A 25,204-nucleotide genomic window follows, 5' to 3' on the forward strand; every position below is an offset into this window, starting at 1 on the left:
TAATGCAAATCAAGGAGATATTCAACATTTAGCTATATCTTAATTTTAGAGCATTAATCAGTTGTCTGACTTTTTTCTTTCTAACTTATCTATCACACTGCCTGCAAAATCACAAATTATTTCTTCATAATATTTCAATCCAAGTGTAACTTAGTCAAAAAATAGTTAGGAATGGGGAGAATAGGAGGTGATTTATTTAATGAAAAATGTACATTACAAAGTCCTGCAGGAGACAATCTAAAATATAAGGGTAGACTTATTTTCAATACTAATAATAATAATAATTCAAAAACCAATTTAGACTTGAAAAAAATTTCATTTCTAAAACACACAAATATCTAAGGAAACAAAATATAGATATCTACTGTGTTCAGGAGATCCACATAGAAAACAATTAAAATGAAAAAAAAGTGAAAATTATTTCTAACTATATTCCAGCTGTATGAAAGAGCTGTTTTCCATTCAAAAATTTCCACTATTTTTAGCACACATTAAAAATATAAAAAGATTTACAACAAATTTAAATCTGGTCTTTGTACTACAACTTTCTTGCCTAGCATCTAGTTCATGTTTTATTAAAAAAAAAATTAAAAAACCAAACACACACACAGAGACACAAGCTTTTAGTCCAACAAGATTATCTTATGTCTAAAATTAAATTACAAAGAACAAGTGTAACTACCAATATGTGGATGCGTGGAAAAAAGCACAAGGGCTTCAGTAATAAGATCAACACCTAATTTCAGGCTCCAGTGCCTTACAGCTTCTGGGAGGCAGGACTTTGCTAGCAAGTGTGACCAGAGAAGAAAGATCTAAGACTGGGCAGAAAAATTTTTAAGAACTGTTTGTCTCAGTGTATTTTGTTGTTTATGCTCAACCACTCCCAGAGTTACACTGTATAGAGAGGTGATGATGAGGGAGAGGAAACAAAAGATTTCTTTAAAAAGTTTCTACATGTTTTCAAATCTCCAAAAGAGATGAAACTGCATTCATTTCCTGGGAGAGCATTCATGTCATGCATCCTTTTGCACACTTAGGTATCCCAAGCTCTTACGTACATATTTTCACAACTCTAAAACACCACTGAACCCTGATTAATTCTGATTAATTGTCCAAAGACTTAATCAATATTAAATGAGCTAATTACAACTAGTTGTCCCTGTGAGACTGTCAGAAGGCTGATAAAGATCAGCCAGTTGCAGGTACAAGCCAGCACAGATTCTTACTCTTCCCTAAAGAACAATTTACTTTGACACTAAACCTCAAATTGCCACTGATGGATAACATGCTAAGTGTACTTCCCTTAATCTCTACAAGAATCATAAAATATTTACCTCCACAATATTAGCCAGAGGAGCCTAGAACCACAACAGAGCAGTGCTTCCTTGTGCTGCTTTCACCTGGGGTAGAGTGAATTTTCTTCACAGGGGCTAGTACAGGGCTAGGCTTTGGATTCATGCTAAATCAGGGTTGATAACAAACAGATGTTTTTGTTATCTCTGAGCACAGCTTATGCAGACACAAGGCATTCTATGCTTTTCTGCGACACTGATGAGGAAGTTGGGAGTGCATGGAAGGTTGGGAGGAGACACAGCCAGGGCAGGTGACCCAAACTGACCAAAGGGATATTCCAGGCCATATGGCATCATGCTCAGTATATATAGTGGGGAAAGAAGAAGGAAGGGTAGAGAGACATTTGGAGTGATGCCATTTGTCTTCCCAAGTCACTCTTACATGTGATGGGGCCCTGCTCTCCTGTAAGTGGCTGAACACCTGGCTGCCCACGGGAAGCAGTCAATTAATTCCTTATTTTACTTTGCTTATGTGCATGGTTTTTGCTTCCCATTTTAAACTGTCTTCATCTTGACCCACAAGTTCTGTATCTTTTATCCTTCTGATTCTCTCCCTCATCCCACTGGTGGGGGACTCAGTGCATGCAGCTTGGCTGCTGGCTGAGGTTAAGCCACAACACTGCCCCTGTTTCTGCCCATGAACCACATGGAGTACATGAAATAGGATAGTAGAGATGTTTGGTCATCTTCAGTCTGTTTCAATCCACAGTGCATCCTTTTGAAAAAAAAAAAAAAAAGTATGATAAATGTATATGGAAAAAATAATTTTGAAATGTCATATCCCAGCATTCAGACAGTGGTATGATAGATATATAGATTTTCATGTCTTGCACATTGTATTGCTAGTATAAATCATGACAGCAGTGAATTAAGACATAAATAGGAAAGAGAGAGGGAGAGACTGGAAAAAGAGTCTCATGAGCTAGGGACAGTGGAACAAATTCATGCTGCAAGAAAAAAAAAAAAAATCAATGAAGAGAGAGTGCTTCTTTCACAGAAGCTTTACCCACCCACAGCATGATGCAGCTTGGTCCATTGACTCTTTCCAACTTAAAGCAATTTGTAGAAGCTAAACTGCCAGTTATGTTCTCTGCCTCTAGGAAAAATGAGAAGCATTTGTATGAATGGCTTTCTGAGGTTTCTGATACACATCGAGGACACACACATATATATCACAGTTTGCATGCGGATGGTTACTAACTGGCATCTTTTCTTTTGCAGAAATGTTCAAGTGCTCCAGAGTTTTTAATGATGTCCTTTGAGTGTACCTCTCCATAGATGGAAAAGGGGAGAAGTAACATGAAAGAAATCCTTCAGCAGTGAAAGCTGGAGGATCAGCTCAGTGGTAGAGCAGGAGTGTTGCCTGGAGAATACCTGCAGAGCCCCTAACATATCACTAGCCCTAGATGTGCACAGAAACATTTGGAAACCTTTCCTTGCATGCATTTCCTTTCCTTACATTTTTTACATGCATTTGTTTTTGTTTAAGCTCTACCAAATGAGGAAGTATCATGTAATGACAAGAGTTTGAAGGTAGTTCCAGCTTTCTCTCACAAAGGTGCTGTGTGGCATTTCTCAGGGTACCATCCAACCTGGGCCTCAGCAATTCCAGGGATGGGGCATCAACAATTTCTCTGGGAAACTTGTTCCAGCATCTCACTGAGTAGAAATGATCAGTATAAAGACCAAGATCAATACAAAGATCAAAAGTTGCTCAGCAGTAATTCTTTAGGTAAGACTCACCCAGTAAGTGGATGAAGGGCTGGGCTGGACTCATCACAATGAGAAAAAGCTCAAATCTATAAAAGAAATTACTCACTGTGATCATATACAAATTGGAAAAAAAAGCCAGATACCTGGCAAAATACAGAGTATATCTAGTTACTTCTTAAATGCTTGAAGATCTTTAGTTACCAGGTACAACCATGATGCAAAATATGACTGTGATTCATTTTTTCTAATAGCACAAGAGCAGTGAGGAGTTAAGCAAGTGGTTTGTAGTAGAAGTTTCCAAGTTGCTTTATGTGCTGTACTTATCTGGCCCATAACCAAACTTATATTCAGAGTTCATGGTAGCAAATTTGGTATGAATGTTTAGATGGATCATAAAAAGGAAAAATGGGAACATTTAGCGACATTGTGCTAAACCATAGCAGTTACACTTATTCTTGGAGAGTGAAGAGCTGCTAGTGTCTGACACTGCTGTGTAAAGTGTCAAGCATCAACTATACGGATCCCTCAGATTTTCCCTTGGAAAGAGAAGAAACCAAAGTCTGGAAGGCTCCTTTTTTTTTTCCTGACCAGTCATCCTTCCATGCTTTTCTGGAAATATACATATACCTTTGCTCAAGCCAATGAAGTTTCATTAAGGAGACAAATATCCCTCGTCCAGCCAGTGCAGCCACAGAGCCTTTTCCCTAGTGAGTGCCCTTCCTGCAAACAGAGCAGTTCTTGATGCCCCCTGTGTGTCTCATCCACTGCCAAGTATGAAGCTAGCAGTGAAGAGATTCCATTGAGGAGTGCAAATCAGAGGGAATGATTTTCTTCAGCTTGTTTAAGGATTTGAAGACTTTTCCCCAGAGCCTAGTTATCGAGAAAAATAGCAAGAAACAAGAGATGCCACAAACACTTTGTCAACTTCAAATCTTTCTGGTTTAAAGATGTTAAAGAAAGCTGTTTCCAGCCAGTGCAATGGTTTTACTGATAGACTAAGTAGGAACAATGTGTTACAATTGAAATGCATTGTGTTAGAAAGTAGGATTTTGCACAGAATAAATCTTATATGGGAAGATTTTAACTTCATTAAATGACGCCTAGCAGGTCAGATGTACCAGCACACGATATATTTCCACAGAAGTAGAGATCTGTGTAAGAGTTTGGTTTGTTGATATGGCTGGTTATTCAGAACAACCCTAAACCTCTCAATATGTGCTTAGAAAGCATAGAATAATCTGTCAACAAATATAGCTGAAAAAAACATAGTTACTGTGGTATAGACACAGGGTAAGTATCTCTGCCATGGATCAAGGAATCAAGGTGCAGCTTGTGAATTCTCTTTGAGATCACAGAATTTTTGTACATTGAAACCATTGTGGATATTTGCTATTACTCCTTGCCCTGTTTTTTTGTTCTTTTGGTTTCTTTTGGTTGTTGTTTTTTTTTTTTTTATTTTATGTTGACTAGTGTCTACATCTCTGTCTCAGAATAGATTGCTCAGTCGGGACTATCAGCACCAGCATTGACCCTGACTAGGAGGAACAAAATTATAAAGAAAGGTTTTCCTCCAAGAGCTTTGAAGAAAAGAATAGGGCAAGGGAAAGCAGGAGCTGAGATAAATCTTGGGAAGCAGAGAGAGATCAGAAGGCATTGGTTTGTACTGCAGAACACTATTTTTTTTGTGTAGGAAAGCTAACAGATTTGGTCATGGAGAATGCTGGCTGTAGATGTTAAGAAAACAAAACTACATGTTTCTAGGTTCTTAGCTTATAAAGCAGTCCTGCAAAAACTCCATGTCACAAAACATTCCTAGAAACCCAGGTAGGATCCAATCCCTCAAGCCCTGATTAAGACAGCTTGAAGGTCTGTGGCTCCAACTTGGGGGATAGACCCAGAACATGCTGATGCATATCTATTAGAAAAAGAGTGAGCAGGCTGTATTAATATGTGCATTATTAATACTGTTCCCTTGCAGCATCTGGTAAGTACTTAAAAGAAAATGGAGACTGAACAGTGCAGTTCCCAGAGTGAAGATGTGATCTTTTTCCTCAGTATTTTACTCACAAAATAACCTAGCCCTTCCTGGGTAAACTTCCCTCTTTGTGCTACATGCCAGGAAGCACCTAAGTAAGAAAAATAAAAACTGTAGGAAAATTCTTGTGGCAAAATATTCAAGCCTTCTCTGTACTTTCATGCTTTCACAACATGAATGAGAGGTAGTCATGCACCATACAAAAAGTTGTTGCAGTTGCACAGATACTTTCCCCCATGTATTTTTGCCCATCAAACACAGAGTTCATGTCAATATTTCCATTACATGTCAGTTAGGGAAGTACGTAACATACTATTTTCAGAGGGCCAACAAATTATCACTTCAAGGGAAAGAAAACAAAATCCCAGCAAATATTAGCTAATGAGAATACATATGTATAGCCTTATGCCAGAGAACTTTAAATTTTCTGTTTTCTTGCCATTTTTGGCAAATCATTTGGAAGCAATATTTGTGTTTCCTGATATCACAGTAGAAAGCACTGAAGGAGTGGCTACAATTAAACACTCTGGAAAGGAGCAAAAGCCTGTTCCTGATGTTCTGATGCATCCAGAACCAAAAAAACAGCTAAAAATGGAAAAAAGGGAGTGTTACCAGTTTATGGACATGCCTTTTCTCACAGGCTTCCCTGGAGTGGGAGCTGACATAATCCAGCTGTCCCAGCTTCAGCACAGTCTAAACCTGGTCAAAAACACACTCTTCATATCCAAAATCCTTCACTTGCTGCTGAGCTGGCTACAAGACTAGTTTCAAGATCCTGTTGATTTTTCAATCACTGCTCAATTTAGGCTTCTGTATAACTAAATGAGGTTTTGGTTCCCTGTTGCCCAGGTTATGTTCTGTGCTTGGTAGATATTGTGCTGCATCTTGTACAGAAACACCACAGTGCTATAAATCATTAAGTGTCAGGGTCTTTCATACTATATTCAGCAGTTTTGAAAAACATGACTGTAGAGATTCAGGAAACATTAGATTCTGTAAATACTGTCACATCAAGCTTAAAAGCATATTTCAACAATTTTTTTTTTTCTGATCCTTGTAGTAGCAATTATTTTGGATGTTCATCACAATATGCCCATTCTTTTCAAGACAGAGAGCATAGCTTTAGATGCACACAACTCTGTTGCAGTCAAAGCTAGGTTGCATGAAACAAAGAGAAAATTTCCCATACAGACATGGAGTCCAAGGAAATTTCATGTCTGAACTGAAAATACTTCCCTGCTTTTTCCTGATCTGATTTACACGGTACTCACAAGCAACAGAATTCATAGTGCTTCAAGTGCAGAAGCAAATAGTCACATGGGCAAAAGAACCTTTTATCACTGTTCATTATGAATTCAAATTCATTGCCTGAGACATCACATGAGGTCATAAAAACCCACAGCTATTAACTTATAGACAATAATTACTGAATCCGACCTGAACACAGCATACAAAGCCACAGGACTGCAGATAGTGAAATCAGACCTCTCTGTGAATACAGGAGAGATATATCAAAAAAACAAACCAAGGGTCAGAGCACATGGGAATGATGTAAAAAAAAATCAGTGAGAACCAAGGCAAAAGGCAGACCTCTCCCACTCTCCCCTTTAGCATGCAGATGTCTTTTCCAGACATGGGAGCAGTCTCAGAGAGCTACTCCGAGCTGTGCCCACTCACTCCAGTCGTGGGACTACAGAGGACACGCTTCAGTCTCAGGACACAAGAGGAGCCCAGTGGAGGGATTTCCTTCTTTCTTTGGCTGCATGCCAGCCATTAGGGCTGGCTTAAGCTTTATGCCAAATCCAGGTACCATGGAGCTCAGAGAAGTTTTTCTATTTCTCACAAAGTTTTTTTGGGGAAAAATAGACCCCAAATTTTGTAGCACTTCAAACTTCTGCTAGCATTAAGGCATTTTTTTTTGTCACCAACTATGGAAAATCACAGCATGTCACATTGGCCTTGGTCCATTAATAACATATTGTGTGATCCTATTTACTGGCCCTGGATAAAACAGATATCAGTGATGTAAACATATTTCCCACTGAAAACATGGAAGATTCTTAAATGAAAAATCTAAAAATAAAATTGCCTTGAAAAAAAATTTGCTGAGGGTAACATATAGACACAGAAAACCAAGAAAAAAAGCCATAGCATCCCTGTCATATGTAGGTTTTTCCAACTTAAACTGCGGGGGGCAGGGAGAAAGAAAAAAAGAAAAAGGGAAACAAACTACATCCTATTTCATACCCACTTCTGAGAAATCATTCCTCTCCAATTCAGGCTGACCTTCTGAATCATATCTGGATGTGATTATCCCTTCAAGAACCCAGAAGAAACTATATACCATGTGTGTCACACACAAATGACTAGCCTTTACCTGGTCCATCCCACTCAGCTTTGCTATTGACAAAACATCATTACAAAAAAGGTCAAAATAACAAATCACTAGAATAGTAGAAGAAGATATTTTCTAGTCAAGAGATTCATTTTCTCTGCAACATAAACACTAACATATGCTACAACATATCCACAACAAGAAAGCTAAATGTTAGCTTCTACATAATAAAAAAACAAATTTGCCAAAGGTCTGTGCACACTTACATAAACTAACAACACGTGAGCCAGGGAACCTCACACAAGTACTAGAGCATATGGTAAATTACAGCAGGAAGGCAGGCAGGCAGGCCATTAGACCTTCAGATTAATTGTGATTATTTACATACTTGCCTCCTATTTTTTTCTTTCTCTCCTCTCTCATGCTCAGTAACACTTTCCCAGGACTATCAATCAAAGCAAAACAAAACCAAAGCTCTGTGTTTTCTTGACGTTGGAGATGGGCTCTGATGAAAGTGACCCTGCAGCACCATCTTTGAAAATCCACAAGCTGGAGCCATAGCCCAGACAGGCGCTTCTCCCTCTGCAGAGGTGACATCACGGAGCATTGTGCAGGCCCCAAGATTAAGGATAAGCTTTGGCAGGCTTTGCTGCCTCTTGTCAGATGTCGGTCTGGAGCCTTCGCCCAGTGCAGAAAGCACAGGGACAGGGGAACAGGCAGGGGCCGGAGCACTGTGCCAGCCCCAGCTGTCCCTGCCACTGCTCCCAGCCTCTCCTCTCCCACCAGCAATGTCTCTGGCACTATGGCAGGTGGGCTGAGAAGAGCAAACAAAGAGCAGTGGAGTTGACCAAATGGGGATTTGCTGTTCAAAACACATTGGGAGGATTATCTGCAATGCAGTTCTGGCAGGCCAGCATATTTAATGAAGGAGCGGCCCGGCAGTTTCCAGGTCATCTCAGCTTTCTGCCAGCAAAATGTTTTCTCCATCCCTATTTTTGCTTTCATTGTAATGCCTCCTGAAGTGTGTGTGCAAGACAAGTGACCCTCGCAGGGAGGCTCCTCATTCGGCCATGGCCCTGCCCTCCACAGCAGGGAGAGGCTCACAAGGGCTAATGGGCCCAAAGCTCTGTCCACACCTGAGCTGCCCGGACCTCATGGATACAGCCATTCCCAGCTGCCCTCCTCATGGACAAATGGGCAGTCTGGCGGCCCTGCCAGAGCAGGCCCAGCTGTGTAGGTGTGGGCAGCCCCTTTCCCCGATCCTATGGCTCTCCAAAGCTGGTTCCACAAGGTTGGCATGCCATGGCACCTGTCATCTCACATTAAAACCAGAGGCATTTGAGGGATAGAGTGAAATCCAAGCTGAAACATGAGCAAGGCCACACCGTCCCCCCAGGTGCTCTTGAACAGCATCTCCAATATGCTGGACAGCCTGGGCAGGTGCAAGCAGGGCCTGGCTTTTCCATGTGTTCACACATCTCACCTCTGCAGACCAAATGTCTGGAGAGGACTGGCCTTGTGGCCACCACCAGCAGATTTCAGCTCTGGCTCCTTTTACTCAAGCAGTCCCTTTGAGAAGGTAACAGCTCCATTGTAGCACTGGCCAGCTCACACAACCTCAGCTTTCCAACCCTTTCTTCCTCTTTTCTTTTTTACATATATACAGAGAAATACTGGTCTAGATACATATTTTGAAATCCTGCTGATTTAAATAAGCACAGACATAAAATCAATTCCTCAGCCTATGGTCTAACCACACCTTTGTATGGTTTATAATGGAAAAGCCAGTAGTAAAATTAAAAGTGTTGTTAACTTCCAAATGGTACTTTCTGTTGTTTTATGTTTGGCATAACTGACCAAATGGGACATGTTCACTTTTAATGGTGGTTTTATTTATTTTTCCAACAGTATTTCTTTAGTACTTTTTCCTTTTATATGACATATTAATACATAATTCAGTGGTTTTATGTCTCCCTGTGCAGCCTGCATGATTTCTTGTGCTATTGAACAGTACTATTTATGACCAAATGGCCAAAATGTCTTTTTTTATTAATCTTTTCTGGTCATGGGTTTGCTTGTTTGTTCTTTTGTTTCCTTGACATTTTCTGAGCCCACCAGAGTGCTTAGCTCCCCAGTTTGCCTGTCTGAAACAGGTCACCCCAAAGGGTCAGAATTTGCATGTTTACTAAGAAAAGTCAGCCAGTCCGACAGAGGTTGAAAATACAGCAGAGACATCAATGTCCACAGAGCTGTTATCAGGGAAGGTCCTCTTGCATTACTGTGACACATGAGGGGTTGCACATGAGCCAGATGCCCCCATTAACTCTAAGAGTAGCAGCCAAATTTCCTGTTCCCAAGACAGCCGCCCCCAGGCACCAGCCCATCTCAGTGTTGCTGTGCCACCTTCCCAGGGCACTGAATCCAGAGCAGCACCACGGGCTGCAAGCCCAGCTCAGTGGGGCAGGTGAAACCAAGCACCACCTCCTTTGTAAACATTAGTTTCAAGCATATCCCACTTGGTTATCAGCATCTAGTATGCACTTTAATTACTTTATCCATAGGTTAAGCACTCACTGAATCCACTCATTATATCACCATGCAGCTACTACGTGATGTATATCTTTACATGCCATTTCTGGGTATGGATATTTTCCATCTGTACATTCTCCTCAGGCAATAGCAGAGGACATAGAGACCTTCATTAGCCCTTTGATGGACTACAGACATCCTGCTTGTTAGTCTATTATCTAACTGCTTATCAGTCACATTCTCAAGCTCTCATTATTTTACTTTCACACTGCTGTAATTAGCCTCTGTATTTTTCAGGCACTCATAGTCTTGCTTCAGTCTACATGCAGAGATTATACAAAAAGGAAAATCAAATATTAATGCCATAAATGCAAGCCTATTAAAGGCAACCTATAAAGGACTATTGTTAAGAGAGGCTAAAAAGTTTATTTTGTTTGGGTTTATTTCCTTCAGGTATTGGCTGCCTCTCTTCCAAGTCCTCTGAACATTGCCAGGGAACAAATTCTGCTTGTCTACCCAGAGCAAATAATTTCAGGTAGATGCACACAAAAGGTGAGCAGGATTCAGCTGAGCTCAGGCAAGGAAGATGCTTTCTTCCTTGTTCCATTTCTTGTGGTTATATTTTCTCTTTTTCCATAATTTTAAGGGATGGTCTCGCATACTGTTCTTCAGAATATTCCTTCCAATGTAGAGACAAAAAGGGGAATTATTTGGAAATAGTAGGGAGAAATCTGACTGCTTTTTCTGAGGGATAAGTTTTCCTCCTCATAATCAAGCTTTTATGATAATAAATATGGTGCTAGAGAGTCCATTGTGCTTTGAAAGGCCTGTGATGGTAATGACAAGTGTGAACATACTAGTTGGATTTTAAGTATTGTCAATGCAGAAAGAGTCACTGCCTTGAGATCTGACTCTGTCTACCAGCAAGCCCTTTCAGATTTTTTGTGGAACAGTGGAAAAACTAACAAGCAAAGTATGCTGCTGCTAAGGAACAGACTCATCACCAGCACTGTGAGCTCACTGTAAACAAGAAACCCAGCAAATTAAGAGCAGCCATTACTTCACATGAACTGCTCCTCTAAGGAAACTGGATCTTGTAAGTTCTTAGTGGCCCATTCCTAGTGTCTTCTTTATTCCAGATCTACTGATTTCTTTTGAAATAATTTTTGAGTTTTTCCAGGATCTCATGCGTCCCAAAGGACCAATTCTCAAAAGAGTTCTCCTCTTTCAGTCCAAACCATCTGCACCCTTCAGTGCATCATGCTTTCTGTTCTCCCCACACCAGAGCTCATCCCAATTTACATAATTCTATATGCTGATATTTCAAATATTTCCTAGTGAAATTAAAGCAACCTGCAACTCATTTCATCATCTGTTTCACCTTATTCAGTAATAAGCATCTGCCAGCACAGAGAGCATGGTGTGGAATGCAGATAAAATCCTGAGATCAATTCAGTTTCACCTCTCTGTATTTTAAGAAAATAAATAATATTTATTATTTCATTCATAAAATACATCCTCCCTACCATGCTCACCATTATCTTTCTATTGTTAATACTATTAAAAGGCAGTGACCCACGCCTGGGCATTTCAGCTCCATGTTGCTATTTTTTTTTTTTTTTTTTTTTTTTTTTTTTTATGAAAACCACTTTTATAGCTATAATTGTGGTCTACCACAAAGGTCTCCATTAAAATTATCACTTCCAGGGGTTTAATCAGATTGCCATAATTTGTCCCAGACTGAGCACAGCTAAAAGTACTCCTTTCCCCATACCAATGCTATGCGGAAGCAGAGCACTGGCTCCAGTGTATCAGCCCTTCACTTTCAGAATACAGCTACAGAGCACTGGAAGTAGACCAGAAATCAACCCCTGCAGTGTGATGCTTACTACCTCCCAGTCTCAGGTCACACTTTGGCCTCCCGTAACTTTTCACAATTTGTCTTTTGAGACTTTGAAGGCAAGTTTCTGTGTCTTAGAAATTGAAAAGCCATGTTAAAACTTTAACAAAGGAGATTATAGCTGTTTCCACCAATTACATGAAAGAGAGCATTATTGTTTTTCTAGTAAAGATAGTGGTCCCTTTGCATTTCTCCTCCACAGGGTGCAGGACTGCTCCACTGAGAGACCTTAGCAGCACTCTATTTTACTGCAGGGATCAGTTGGCTCGACTGAGAGAGAAAAGAATCACCCAGGAATAAGAGAGGTGCCTTTTGCTATTACCATGAAAACCCACTCACATTTGGCCAAGTTATAAACCACAGGTGGTCACTAACTGTGTGTTCCTCATTTTCTGGATGCCTGACTTGAAACCCTGGGGGCTGATTTGCAAAGTGCTGAGTGCTGGAAGCTGTAATTGAAGTCTCTGGGAGCTGTGCTTTGAACATATATCGAGCTATAAAAACACTAAGTACTCTAAAACATCAAACTGGGGCCCCAAAATCAGTGGGTCCTTTGACCTTAATCTCCCTATGACTCAGCTCCCCATCTGTAAAATGGGAATACTGTCACCTTCTTGCCTCACAGGGGTGCTGTGAATTTGAATCCACATGTGTCTATTAAGTGCTGAGAATGTTCTGCTGAAAGCACAGCTGAAGCACCCAAGACTGAATCAATAATTTTGTATTCAGCACACTCTTTGGATGATACGAGGTAAATAAGGCCTGGGCCACACTTTGAATGACGTGGCCAGATGCCTCTGAGTATCATGCAGCAGGGAAAAAATAAATAAATGTAAACTCATGTAATTAAAGACTGTCTTGTAATGTATTTACACAGGGGACCAGAGTTGTGGTTATGTGGGCAATTTTAGCTTTGCCATTTCCAGAGCAAGAAAAATAACATTGCTACTGAGGGATGGTGTACAGTGAATTTTGACACTTAACATCGTGCAGGAGGTAGGTGGAGAGTGCAATGACAAATGTATCTCACAAAATGGGTAAGTTAAATATCATTATTCTGGGGCAAAGCAGAGTTAGGACACAGTGGAATGAAGGATGTCTGCAGAGCCTTTCCTCACTGCCACTGCATTAGGTTACCACTCTAAATTACATAATCATATATTTTGCCTTGGGAACTCTTGCCTCAGCACAGACCACATGTTTACAATATTTTGTTTGCGTTCTTCTATGTACTCGCCTAGCTCTTATTTTGCTGCACATTATTCAGTCCCTGCTATGAAGACAGAATTATTAACTTCTGTGTGAGTTCCTTATGGCTCTGGCACTAATTCACAGTTAATTTACTTCCATGGTACATAGAGGCAAGTCACAGGGATATTAAGCTAAAAGGAACCACTAATTTGGGACTCAATTTGATTTTTCAGAGGGGGTAGAAGGCTTTGTCAATCGATGCCATGGCTATTTGCTGGTAGCAGACAAATCCTGAAACTCAAGGACCTGAGGTTCTTTTCCAGGTACTCTGGAGCAGGAGGGAGGCATTTGCTGTGATGGACAGAGATAACTGTATTTACTGACACACCACAAGACCATCTGCTCTAATCTATCCAACCTCTCCCTCACAATTCCCTCTCTGTTCACCAAAGTTCTTCCTTCCTCAATTCCTCAGGCACTTAAATACAAGCAATTAATCCCTGTCTGGCAAGCCTGGTCCACAGCTCCATCCCCTGTGTATTCTTCAAAACCTGCCTGATCCCACACGTGCTGCCCCAGCCCCCTTCCCAGCAGCATTTCAGTTCCTTTGAGCTCTTCTCTCAGCCTTCCCTTGCCTCCAACTTTATTTTTCCTCTCCTTAAGACATCCTCCTGTCACCTGAGAAATGTTTATTGAATTTATACATGCTGCAGATTTTCAAAAACAGAAGAATTTGGATAAATTTGTCAAAGCAGAGAGAAAGATGCAGAAGATATCACTCTAAAAACAGTGTAAGACCCATCTTAAAATACTGTCTTTCAGTCTTGGCTGGTCTTTACAAAGAAAAGTAGTAGTAAAAAAGTATTTGCCAGAATTTAGCATGGAATTTTCTCTTAAGCCTGCTAAAAATATGTTTTTCCTGAGAGTGATGAACTTCATTCTGCAGCAGGCACCCAGCAGAGAAAATTTCAATCAATTTCCCAAAATCAAGGTTTGGGGAATAAAAGTAAACAAATTTCATAAAAAGGAAAAAAAAAAGGAATATAAGAAAAAGCCTAAGCTTTCTTATAAAGAGAGCTAAGCAGAGATTACAGCCACACCAGTTATCCATGTGGTAGAATATTATAAGTCTCAACTGTTCTGTAAAAAGCACTTTTTTAAAGACACTTTTTTGGGGGTCATGTCATAGATGTTTTGTGTATCAGAAACATTGCACTGCACCCTATGAACAGATCCAGTTTCATTACTGAGCATTGGTATTTTATTGGTGGTTCTGGATCATCCTGAATATGTTAAAGAGTGAAAGAAATTTTCTCTTCTGTAAGCAGCTGAGAAAAAGTAGAAAATAAGAAATAAAAAAAAAAAAAAAAAAAAAAACCAAAAAAAACACCAGCAAGGAGGGATGAAATAAAGTTTGATTGGTAGGTTTTACACAGCCCTGCAGCAGGATTCAATGGAGGGCAACACCAGTATTTTGCCCCATGGTAAACTGATCACACTTGGAATCTTCCTGAATATATGCCTGTATGTTACACTGTATTTTACAGCATCTCTGTATTTTCTGTTGGCTTAAAAAAAAAATTTTAAAAAGGACCTAATTTATTAGCTCAAGAACTTGTCCTCCAGAAATGATTGTGATCCATAATCAGTTCTGACAGAGCACTATAACACTAGCAATGTACTTAAGAATAATTAAAGTAGAGAGGAGGAAAAGAAAGTCCAAAGTGTTTTCTTTTTCATATAATGGATAAAAAATAAGTGTGAAACCACACTGGGCTAAACAAGTCCATGTAAAACTTCTTTTTCTGCTCTGGTAGATGAGGAGAAGTCAAGCATCATCTCATCCTTGTTTAAATTTGTCTTTACATTTCACATTTTATGTGGGAAAGATTGCCTTCAGATCTCAAAGGGGTGTCCACTAAACTGTAAATCCCTGAGGCAGCCAGTCCCATGTGGCCTTTGCTCACAGGCACAGACCCAGCCAGTCTCCAGCCTCTGCCACTAACTGGCCACAGGCAAGTCTGCTTAGCACACTAAAGAGGTGGGAAATTACTGGGATCTGGAAGTCTGAGGATCAGTCCTGATATTACAGCCACATAAGAAATACTTCAGTTGACATCAGTTTAAATTCTGAGCAATTACACCCAATCACAAGCTGGTGGCTGGCTAGGTCAGATGTCCATTAAGCCCAGCCCTGGCTTTTCCTTATCCAAGCTCTGTGATCACCTGTCATGGACATTTCCTGGGGGAAGATCTGGGCTCCAAGCAGTGGCCTGGCTGCCAGTACATCACTGCAATGGCTGTTTACAAGGGATAAATGGTTCAGGAGGTCAAAGGGGAAATACAGTTGAAAGATAGTAGGCAGAGGAGGAGCAGCTTGTCATTTCTGCATTGTGTGATGTGATGGTAGAGAAAGAAATAGTTAACCTCATGACAGATCAACAAGTCAATTTTTCCATCCTTCTGTTACCTTATTTTTTGCCTTTATTAACTTGGCTGCTTACCCCAGTTATTTCTGCTTGCACATTCCTATGGTTCAACTCAAGTGATGCCTTATCAACATTCTAGAACTTATCCAAGTTACAGAAGTCCCACTGCTTTGGGGCTTCTTAGATAAGAGCACAGAAACGAAAGGAGCTTAAAGACAAGCTCAATGCAAAATGAGTGGATGCTTCAAGTAATCATTTCCTTGCCTTGTAGAAAACAGTCACCCCTTTACCCTCCATCTCGAAATTTAACCTTGGAAATGAAGACTTTACAGAAGAAAAAGCACTTAAATAGTGAACTGTTTTGATACTTCACTTCTGCAAAAATGAGTTGTTGTCTTTGTTGTATTTATTTACCACATCTGTTTTCTAAATCACAGAGCAATATTAACATCTAGCTTTTGCCATAAATTATACACATCTAAGTAGTTTTCAAGTTTTACAAGTGAAAATGTTACCATCTCAATAGCTGTTTTTAACATGTATACTATGGCATATATTTGATTTCCCCCACCCCCTAAAAAGAAAGATCAAGCACTTAAAACCATCAGAACAAAGATGAGCTGCTATTAACATTATGTTCAGATTAAGCAGAAGTTTGTGATATTAGATTATTAGATGTCATCCCCCTTACCCCATCCTCCACTCATGCCACACAGAGGTGATATTTGTCTTGCAACAAAAAAAAAAAGAAAAGAGGGAAGGAAATGCCACATCTTTGAGACAAATTTTACAACACTCTGAATGATATGTGCGCTTTTTATGTTTATGAAACCACCATCAAGCAAAAAATAGCTGCCTAATATTTTGACACGAAGGTCATTTGAAAGTTTTACTGCCTGCAAGCCCGATCCATTTTGTTGACAAAAGGCTCTCTCAGGGCTCTTTAAGTTGTCCCAGCCTGCTCGACTTTCTCTCTGTCTAGCATTTCTACTTCCCTTCCTCACCCCCCTCCCACCAGACTAATTACTAGCTCATTAAGGCTGTCCTAATGAATTATGTTACAGCATTAAGAAAGGGCTTGGAATAAATGCTCATTTAGGTATGGGAGGAGGGACAGAGAGATTACTACTTGTGTCAACCTTGCCAGCTGAAGCTAACTTGATCTGACCACACTCAACACCCAGACCTCCTGTCTCCCCCCAACAAAATCATAAATATTTCAGCTGAAATGAATTTTAGATTGATATAAACATGCTCTTGGGAGGAATTGGCTTCCTATTGCCACAGAAAGAGAAATGCTCAGGAAGGTTATACTATGTGCACATTGAGCTTGTGCTGCCTGCACCTGCAAAAGGCTGAGGAGTAACAGGGGGTGGAATGCTCTCTCCTTGCTCAGTGCTGTCAGGCAGAAAAATTAAAGGCACTTCTGTTATATTTTGGATAACTTATGAAGGAAGCTAGGCAGAAGAGCTTCTGTTTAAGATCACTTCCACACTGCACAGTGAAATGGTTCCTTTTTCTTATACAGAACAGTAGCATTGGTTCCACAAAGAATTCCATGACCCAGCCAAAACTGGGATCTGCAGAGGTGAGTGACAGCATCCAGCTCTGACCTGTGAACTAGATTCTTACCATGATATTTTCTCAGCCAGAACTTTATCAAAGATCCCTGACCATTTTCCACTTTCAGCTAAGACTTTTGAAGTGCTAACATTCAAATGTGCCATTTTTCAAAGGCAAATCTTGCATTTTATTAGCATCTTGCTAATCTTCTGCTGAACAGGTACCTGGGCTTTGGTGCTGGCTCTCCTGAGGGATTTTTATGGTTTGCAACACCCCCTCATGCATGCTCACTTTTCCCCTCCTTGTTTTTTTGATGCAAGTAGCTGTAAGTGACTGCAGAAGAAAATAATGATTCAAATAGGTCAGAATTTCCTCAAAATGCACTGCTAACATTAGTTTTCACTACGTCCATGTGAAACACATTCCAACTATGGTCAAGGTAGCAATGTGCACACATTAAAATAAGACAGATAAACATGAGAGAGATAAGAATTTACTATCTTGGAATAATCTGCTTTTTGAGAGTTCTAATTACTTTCAGATTTTGGTGAAGAATCATTGAAAGTAGATCAGTTAATACAGTGCCCTCTATTATTGTGCTTCTAGGTTACTTTGTTTTCCAAATGCTTTAACAGAAGGAGTCACAGACATCAGAAAATGGTCATTTTTTAAGAAATCTTTCAGCTTTGCTGTATTGCATTTTTAATGGCTTCATTAGCACCCAGCAAGAGTAAATATACTTGCAAACCTATGAGCTGAGATTTCCACACAGACCTCAAAACCATTTTAGCTGTAAAGACAATAATTTAAACTGTCTCATGGAATAAGAGGCCACACAAATTCAGAGCTTTCATACTTTAGTACATGTCAATAACTGGCTACACTTTAGGAATAATTAAGCTGACTTTAAGCAGCATCTACACCTAAGATCAGATAGTTTCTGGATGGAAGTGAACTGCAACATTTATTTTTAAATACATACACCCCTCCAGGATTTAGGAGATGCCACAAGCTAACATTTATTTTATGTCTATTCATAATCTTCCAGTCATAAAAAATTAATAATAATTGCAGGCAAACTTGTGCATACAGCCCCTTGCATTACATAGACACAAGTATATACATTGTACAAACAAAAATATTAGACAGGCATTTTTCACACTAAGAGACAACCTAGCAGCCAAGCACTAGATTATTCTTATCACTCTTTTGCAGTAAAGAGAAGGCAAGCACATATATGGGAATTTCTGCCAGAGCAGCAGATGACAGAGCTGTTATAGGACAAATAAAAAAATAAGTATATTTTCCTTTCCCCAAAACATCCCAAGTTTCTTGATTTTTTTTTTTTTTTTTTTTTTTTTCCCTTTTAAAATTTTGGACCTGTTTGGATTGCTTCTTTTTCCTTCCTTCTCCCTTAAAAAGACAAAAAGGCGGCTGGTAAGCACAGGGAGGAGGCGGGGGGAGGCAGAAGCGGCCCTTCTCCCCCCGGGAGGGGATGCAGCATCCAGCGGTGTGACAGGAGCCATCCTCCCCCGGCAGCGAGCCTGGCGGGTGAATTGGGCGGCCGCCTATCAGCCGGGGCCATCGGCACGTCCCGCTGCCTATCAGCGCTGTGCCTGGCAGCTGGGGAGATACATTTAGATAAAGCAGCCGGCAATCGTTGATAACAAGTCCCTCAAATGTCAGGCGGCACAAAGGGCAGCATTGATTGCTGCTGTACAGCCCGCCTTTCCTTTTCTTTGGTGCTCTATTTTCCCCCCTCTTTTTAATATAGCAAAGACTCCGGCTGGGATAATCTGCTTGCAGGAAAGGCCATTGTGCTGCTACATGTATTGTATTATTCACTAAATAGAATTTATCAATGTTTCTCCGATTCTCTTTCCTTTCTCCTCCCCTTGTTGCTACCTAGTCGCTTCTTCACAGAGGTGGGCCCGATCTGGCAAAGGACAGACACCGAGTCCTAGATGAGACATATGGGCTCTGTGAAATCTATGGTATAGCTTTCCTCCTCTCTCCCACAGCTTTGGATGGGTGCCCAAAGCAAACACTCATCTCAGCTTTCAATTGTTTCTGACACAGAACTGACATGCTTGACATTTTGGGGCCATTTCATCCCAGAAGTTGTGCCAATCTGAAAATGAAAAGTATTTTTAATATCAGGCATTCAATATGTTCTCTCTTTCAGATACCCATTTGAGCCCTGGGAACCTACAAAACTCAAAGTCAACTCGTGGAGATTTGCTACCACATTTGGCAGAGGCTGCTGCCCCAGCAAGAGACACCCTACCTTCTGCCATGAGAACGAAATAGCACTTCAGAGCAAGAAGCAGCACTGGCATAAAACAGGCAATGTAAAGTAACACAGCAAAGGTGAATTTGACAGTAAGTGCTCCTGTGCTCCAATTGCTGATGCCTCTAGTGGTTCTCTTCAATTTTTCACCCTCAGACTCTCTTTCCAGAAAATGAAAATAATGTATTGCTTGCTCCCACATGTTAGCTTTGGGCTGCAGAAGCCATCAACTTAGTGTTTACAAAGTAGAAGTCACCAGCAGGCTCCCAGAAAGTCAAGTTGTGACACATTTCCAGCCCATTGCTCAGGAATGCCCTTCACCACAGCTCCCATCCTCTTGATGCCTGAGAGAGGTAAAAGGAGGCCCAGCCCTCAGGCATGTCACCACATTCACATAACACACTCCCCCCTTCCTGCTATATTTTAAACTGATGTGAATTTAAAGCCAAATCTTTGGTTCAGTAATGAACAGGCTGTTCCCAGCTATTTAAAAAAAAAAAATTACAATCCCCAGAATTTTATAATCATTTTAATTATTATAATTTTAGACTTCATACTTCACCAATAATAGGGCTCAAACAAAAAGTGTGGAGTCCCTAGAGAGATAAAATGACAATGGGTTTTGTCTCATATGCTTGCTATAATTACAACTATTTGATCTGATGCAGTTTAACGCTTTTATATTTTCGGCTTTGGTTTTCAAATGTAAACCTCTCTGAGGATCCTTCTGAGGGCCTGGAGGATTGTATCTCCCTGCACAGAACCATTTCCTATAGTCTCCTGTCTCGTGCAGGGATGATGAGTTGGAAAACTCAAGCCACCTCAGATGTGACCACAGCCAAAAAGAGCATTCCCAGGCAGCAGCTGCTCTTGCAGGGAAAGCAGGATGCTCCCTGGGAAGGTGCTCAGCACTAACAGCTTTACCAGCTGAAAGCCAAGTGTGCAAGATGAATCCTCAGGAGGAGTGATGATAGGGGCAGGACCATGACACAGTGCACCTGGACTTTCCTTGCAACAAGGAACCACATCTTGCTTCCCATTTACCAGGGTAAGGCAACATGATATCTGTCCTCTGTCAAACCAGAGGTCTACCTTGCCAGACTCTGACAAGAGCAGCAGCTGCCTGGGGACAAGCACAGGTATCATGGTATGGTTGGAAGCTCAGAGGCAGGAGCAGACTTGCATTTCTGTGCTCTATTCTCCCCCCTCTATCCAGAAATTACACTTGCAGCTCTGTTTAGAGCTTTTTAGCAGCTCGTAGTGTTTTGTTTTTTTTTTTCCTACTCCGTATTTGTCTTACCCTTTTTAAGCCAGTTTTACAGTGCAAGTTAAGCATTACCCATTATAAAAATAAACACTATTTTGATATAAGGAAAGGAGGTTGGCAGGGGAAAAAAAGTATTTTCCCCACGGAAATGAGGGTTGGCAGTTCCTGAAGCATAGTGATCTCTTATACTTTTTCCTTCAAGTCTGGAAGTGAAGGGGACAGGAGAGAGTTTGTCTTTTCAGACAGAGCTTCTTTGATCAGCGTCATTCACTCTGGAGAATGGAATATTGAATTCCTTTTGCAGTCAGCCTGTACTAAAGCACTTTTGAGTCTGGCTGCTGTTTGTGGACTTTGTGAAACATGAGTATCCCTCCCACCTCTCCTCTGCCTTTCTTCCCTGACACAGGGATTTTCAAAGGGCATCGTACTGCTTGACCTGAGAAATGGGGTGTTCTAAAATGTCCTTGGGCCATTGCACACATACACAAGATCATACTGGGAAATTGGGCAGAAATTGGGCATTACTCTTAAATTGGAGAGCTGCAGTCTCACCCTAAGATCATGGGTAGAACATGCAGAAGGTGGAATTCATAGCCATGTATTGCCCAGATATAAATTCAGGTGCAACCTCCACTACTAAAATACAAAGACCTGAAGGAAAAGGAAAAAAAAAAATCTATTAAGCTCTTAGGATACCATTTTTGGCAAGGGACAGTACTTCCAATTATACTGAATGTCTGTTAATGCTAGTATAACCAAGTCTGCCAGGTTTTCCATTGCAAACCACAAATTTCAGGAGTGTGTAAAACTCTGCTATGCAAATGCATAGCCTGCAGTGAAACTTGGCAGATAAAGCTTTAGCTGGATAAAGGTTTTACAATAATCTTTGTTTAAAACAAAGTTAATTAAATTTGGGTTTAAACAGAGTTTCAACCATTTTTAAGTTACAGAATAATGCCAGGACTTAATTGTACCTTTTATATGAAGATCTTTTAAGTACTGAGGCATCACCAGAGCTGGACCAGCAAGGAACTGGCCTGGGTCTCCCTCAAACAGGCTGCTCATGCCTCTTAGTGCTGCTGTGCAATATCCAGCTGTTTCAGCAGCCACTGCAGACAGAGGGCAGGGAGTGCAGAATCAACACTGTGGGGGTTCTGATGACTAATTCCTCTCCTGCCATCCTGCCCCAAGCTACACTAACCCCTCCATCAGGAGGGGTTGTTGCTTATTCACTGCATGATGAATCCCTGCTCTTCGTAGTTCTATTTTACCCAGGTGGAACAGAGCACTTGATAAATCAAATCCAGTGAATTTAAATGGGTCTGTTAAATTGGACAGTAAATTAAAGACAAACACACACAAAAAAAAAAAAAAAAACAACAAAAAAACCACAAAGAGCTAAAAAAATAGGAACACTGCTGGTGTGAATATTAGTCAGCTTTTTACTACAGAGGGAGATCTGGCTCCAGAGGCTCTCATTTTAAAATTTATCTGTTCCCCAAACTAATCAGTTCATCCATGCTGCAGACTAATTACTTTTGGTATTTTGTATTGCAGCAAGGACAGAGAGGCAACAAAATATATTTGGTCTACTCGAGAGTGGCTACTCTACTACATACAACATAGAAAAATTACTGTATTTTATCAAAGCATGAAATTGCTTTAAGAAATTGAACTAAAAAAAATCATTTAGTGTCAAGGGTGAAAAAATGCTCTAGAGACAGGATGGTTTCTAGCAGTACTTATCACTAAGTATTAGAAGGACAGATCCATCTTCTCCCCATTTTATAACCAAAAAACTAGAAGCGATTTTGGTTTGTCTTAACTCAGGGACTTAACAAGTGCAAATTTCAGTTCAAGCTGACCCTGGCCCCATCTCCTTGTGTACAGCCAGCTCTTGCTTGTTATCTGACAGCAGGAACAAATAGTCTGTTGAACCTTTTGCTCTGTATGAAAGACCACAGCCATGAGAAAACCACATGGATACAGCAGAGTTTAAAATATCCATGTTTGCTTATCAAACAAAGAGAAGATAAACACAACACAGAAATTCTGCTTCTCAGGCAAGATCCCAGTGGCCCTCCTGATAGTACTAAACTACTCCAAAATCTCACTGGGGCTAAAAGCCTTTGCACGCACACCACCCAACAAAAGCCACAGAAGCGCCACCCAGCAAATGTTGGAGTCTCTTGATTTTGTGCAACTCCTTTGTAGCATGCTCTATCCACAATTCAACTTTCCCTCACTGACAAAGGCTGAAGCAAGCCACTGGGCACCAGTTCCTTTCATGACACAAGTGGAGCAAATTTAGGTAGGGCAGTGCTTTGAGAGCAGCTATTTTGTGCCACCAGGAAAACTGTCTGATGATGTTCAATAGGTTTGAAAATTGACAGTGCCTCTGCCAGGACCTGGCCTGTGAGAAGCTCAGAGACACTTTACTTAGACTTATGTAATTACAGCAGGGGAAACTCTTTGACAAATTTTCACCTGGATTAAACCAGGCAGAGCCTATTCCTTTGTGTATGGGATGGGGACATCAGTCTGGGAGCACTGATGCTGGCTTGCACAGTTGTGCACTGGTTCCCAACTGGGATCTCCTAGAAGCATAACAAAAATAAACTCTGTCCTAACCCCAGAAACTTGTTGATGAGCATCCAAAGGTGCTTGTGTGATTGAGAGCTTGGGCTCATTGTTCTCTGACACCTTTTGCTGTTATCTCAAAATTCCCATTGCATTTACTATTTGGTGGCATTTTTACCTGTGCCCTCTCTTTAATTGTTTCCAGGTGTTGTACCATAGCATGGAAAAAGGCTTGTTGAAGAGCACAGTCCTGACAATACAATGCAAAAAGGGGTCTAGGTTCCTGAGCTACTGGAAAGAGGGTAGGAAGTTCTGAAAGACACCAGTCCCAAAGGCCCCACTGATAATACGGAGCAACAGCTAGAGGAGCTTACAGCATTTTCTTGAGTCTCTGTGGAATCTTACTCTCAAACTCTACAAATAACACCAGTGACAGGTACTAAAGTACTGCCACAGTCAGTGCTAATCTCAGAGGTCCAGGGGTTGTGGAGTGGCAAAATCTATTTGCCACTCACTCCCACTGTAGGGTGCCCCCATCTGAGATCCCCAACACAAGGCAGTGCCTGGCCACCTCTGCTTCTTGTTGCTCCAGTAAAATCATTCTAAGTATTTTGTCATCTCAGAGGTGAATTTCAGCTTTTGGCCTTGTGTCTAGGACAGTGAGTGGAGCTGTGCATGATTTACTGGAAGCTCTGCAAAAGGGTCTCAGATCACATCACAGACCACCTTACACAAAACAAACCCACAACTCATTCAGCACAACTTCTACAGCCCAAAGACAGGAGCTCCAGAAGTTCCTTCTCTTTGTAAATACTCGAAAGAAATAAGATGTGAGGCCATTTGTAGACTCAAAATATATTAGCATGTTCAAAATGCTAATACAAAAGGACAGGGAGGTAACTGAGAAACTTCTCATTTTGTCTTTAAGCACATGCTGTGTGGTGCTAAAGAGAATGACCATGAGAAAAGAAGTAATGAAGTAATCCAGAGTACAGTTCTGAAAAGTTGTTTAAAAGTATTATTTATGGCCTAAAATTATGTTGGGTCTCAGCAGTAAAAAAAAAAAATTTAAAAAAAAAGGAAAATTCATATCTCCATGGGTTATTAAGGGTAGCAATTTATTAAGAAGAAATGGGGAATTATTAAAGACTTAACTGGTCAAAGTAGAATGTGGGAAACTTGAAAGGAAGAAAATTCTTTTTCCTCCCCTAGGAACGAGATGAAGTAGCAAAAGGAGGAAGCAAAGCAGTTCACTGGGGAGGCCTGTAACTACAAAGAGCCCAGGATCAGGCTAGGTTTTCTTTTAGAACCACACATTTACATGGGATTTTTACTTGGGTGGAGGGAATGCATGAATTTTTGAACCATTTTCTACTTCTTTACACTGCTCTGGTGCATAAGGTTGCTACAGTGTCTTTGCAATGACAGCTGGCTTAGGTTTTCCCTCACATGGCTGCTTGCAGCACCATTTGAGGAGCTGTCACCCTCTTCATCACTGCAAGGGAACAAATGCCTTTCCAGCCAAGCAGGGATCTGACTTTCTATTTCTGTCTCTCTCCTCTGCAGGACAAGTGCTAGGTATCAGAAACAAGGCACCAAGATCAATTGTATCAAGTCAGAAAAAAAAAAAAACAGTAAAAGCCCACCCACAGAACATAAACATTCAGAAATTAAAAATTGCAGGAATGTTTAACAATACTCAGTCAAAGAATGATTCATTTTGACTGGCTTATAATACGTAGGTAAAAATAGTAATGTTTACAGAGAGACAATGCTTTCATAAATATATAATATGTGTAAAAGAAGTTAATTTTTCATCTCTAATCAGGGCTGATTTGGAAAGCAGTCTGAATGCTTCTGTGTCTTACAGCCTCCCCCTGAATCCGATACCTAATCCAAGTCTCAGAAGCAGAGAGGCAGAATGCCAATGATCCAGGTAAAAATGTAAAAAGCAGCAGCAACTCTTGCCTGTGGCATTGTAAAAGTCAAACCACTGCAGCAGATCCTACCACCTAATGAG

At 40.6% G+C, this 25,204-nt stretch overlaps 1 long non-coding RNA gene across 24 annotated transcripts in view; it reads right to left on the bottom strand.

The window, feature by feature from the left end:
• LOC110477926 (uncharacterized) overlaps positions 1–25,204 on the bottom strand; it is a 306,989-nt gene that overhangs the window by 182,746 nt on the left and 99,039 nt on the right. The gene's annotated exons all lie outside the window — the stretch shown is intronic.

Source organism: Lonchura striata, chromosome 3 (assembly GCF_050655825.1).
Source record: "Lonchura striata isolate lonStrDom1 chromosome 3, ASM5065582v1, whole genome shotgun sequence".
Taxonomy (NCBI): Eukaryota; Metazoa; Chordata; class Aves; order Passeriformes; family Estrildidae; genus Lonchura; species Lonchura striata.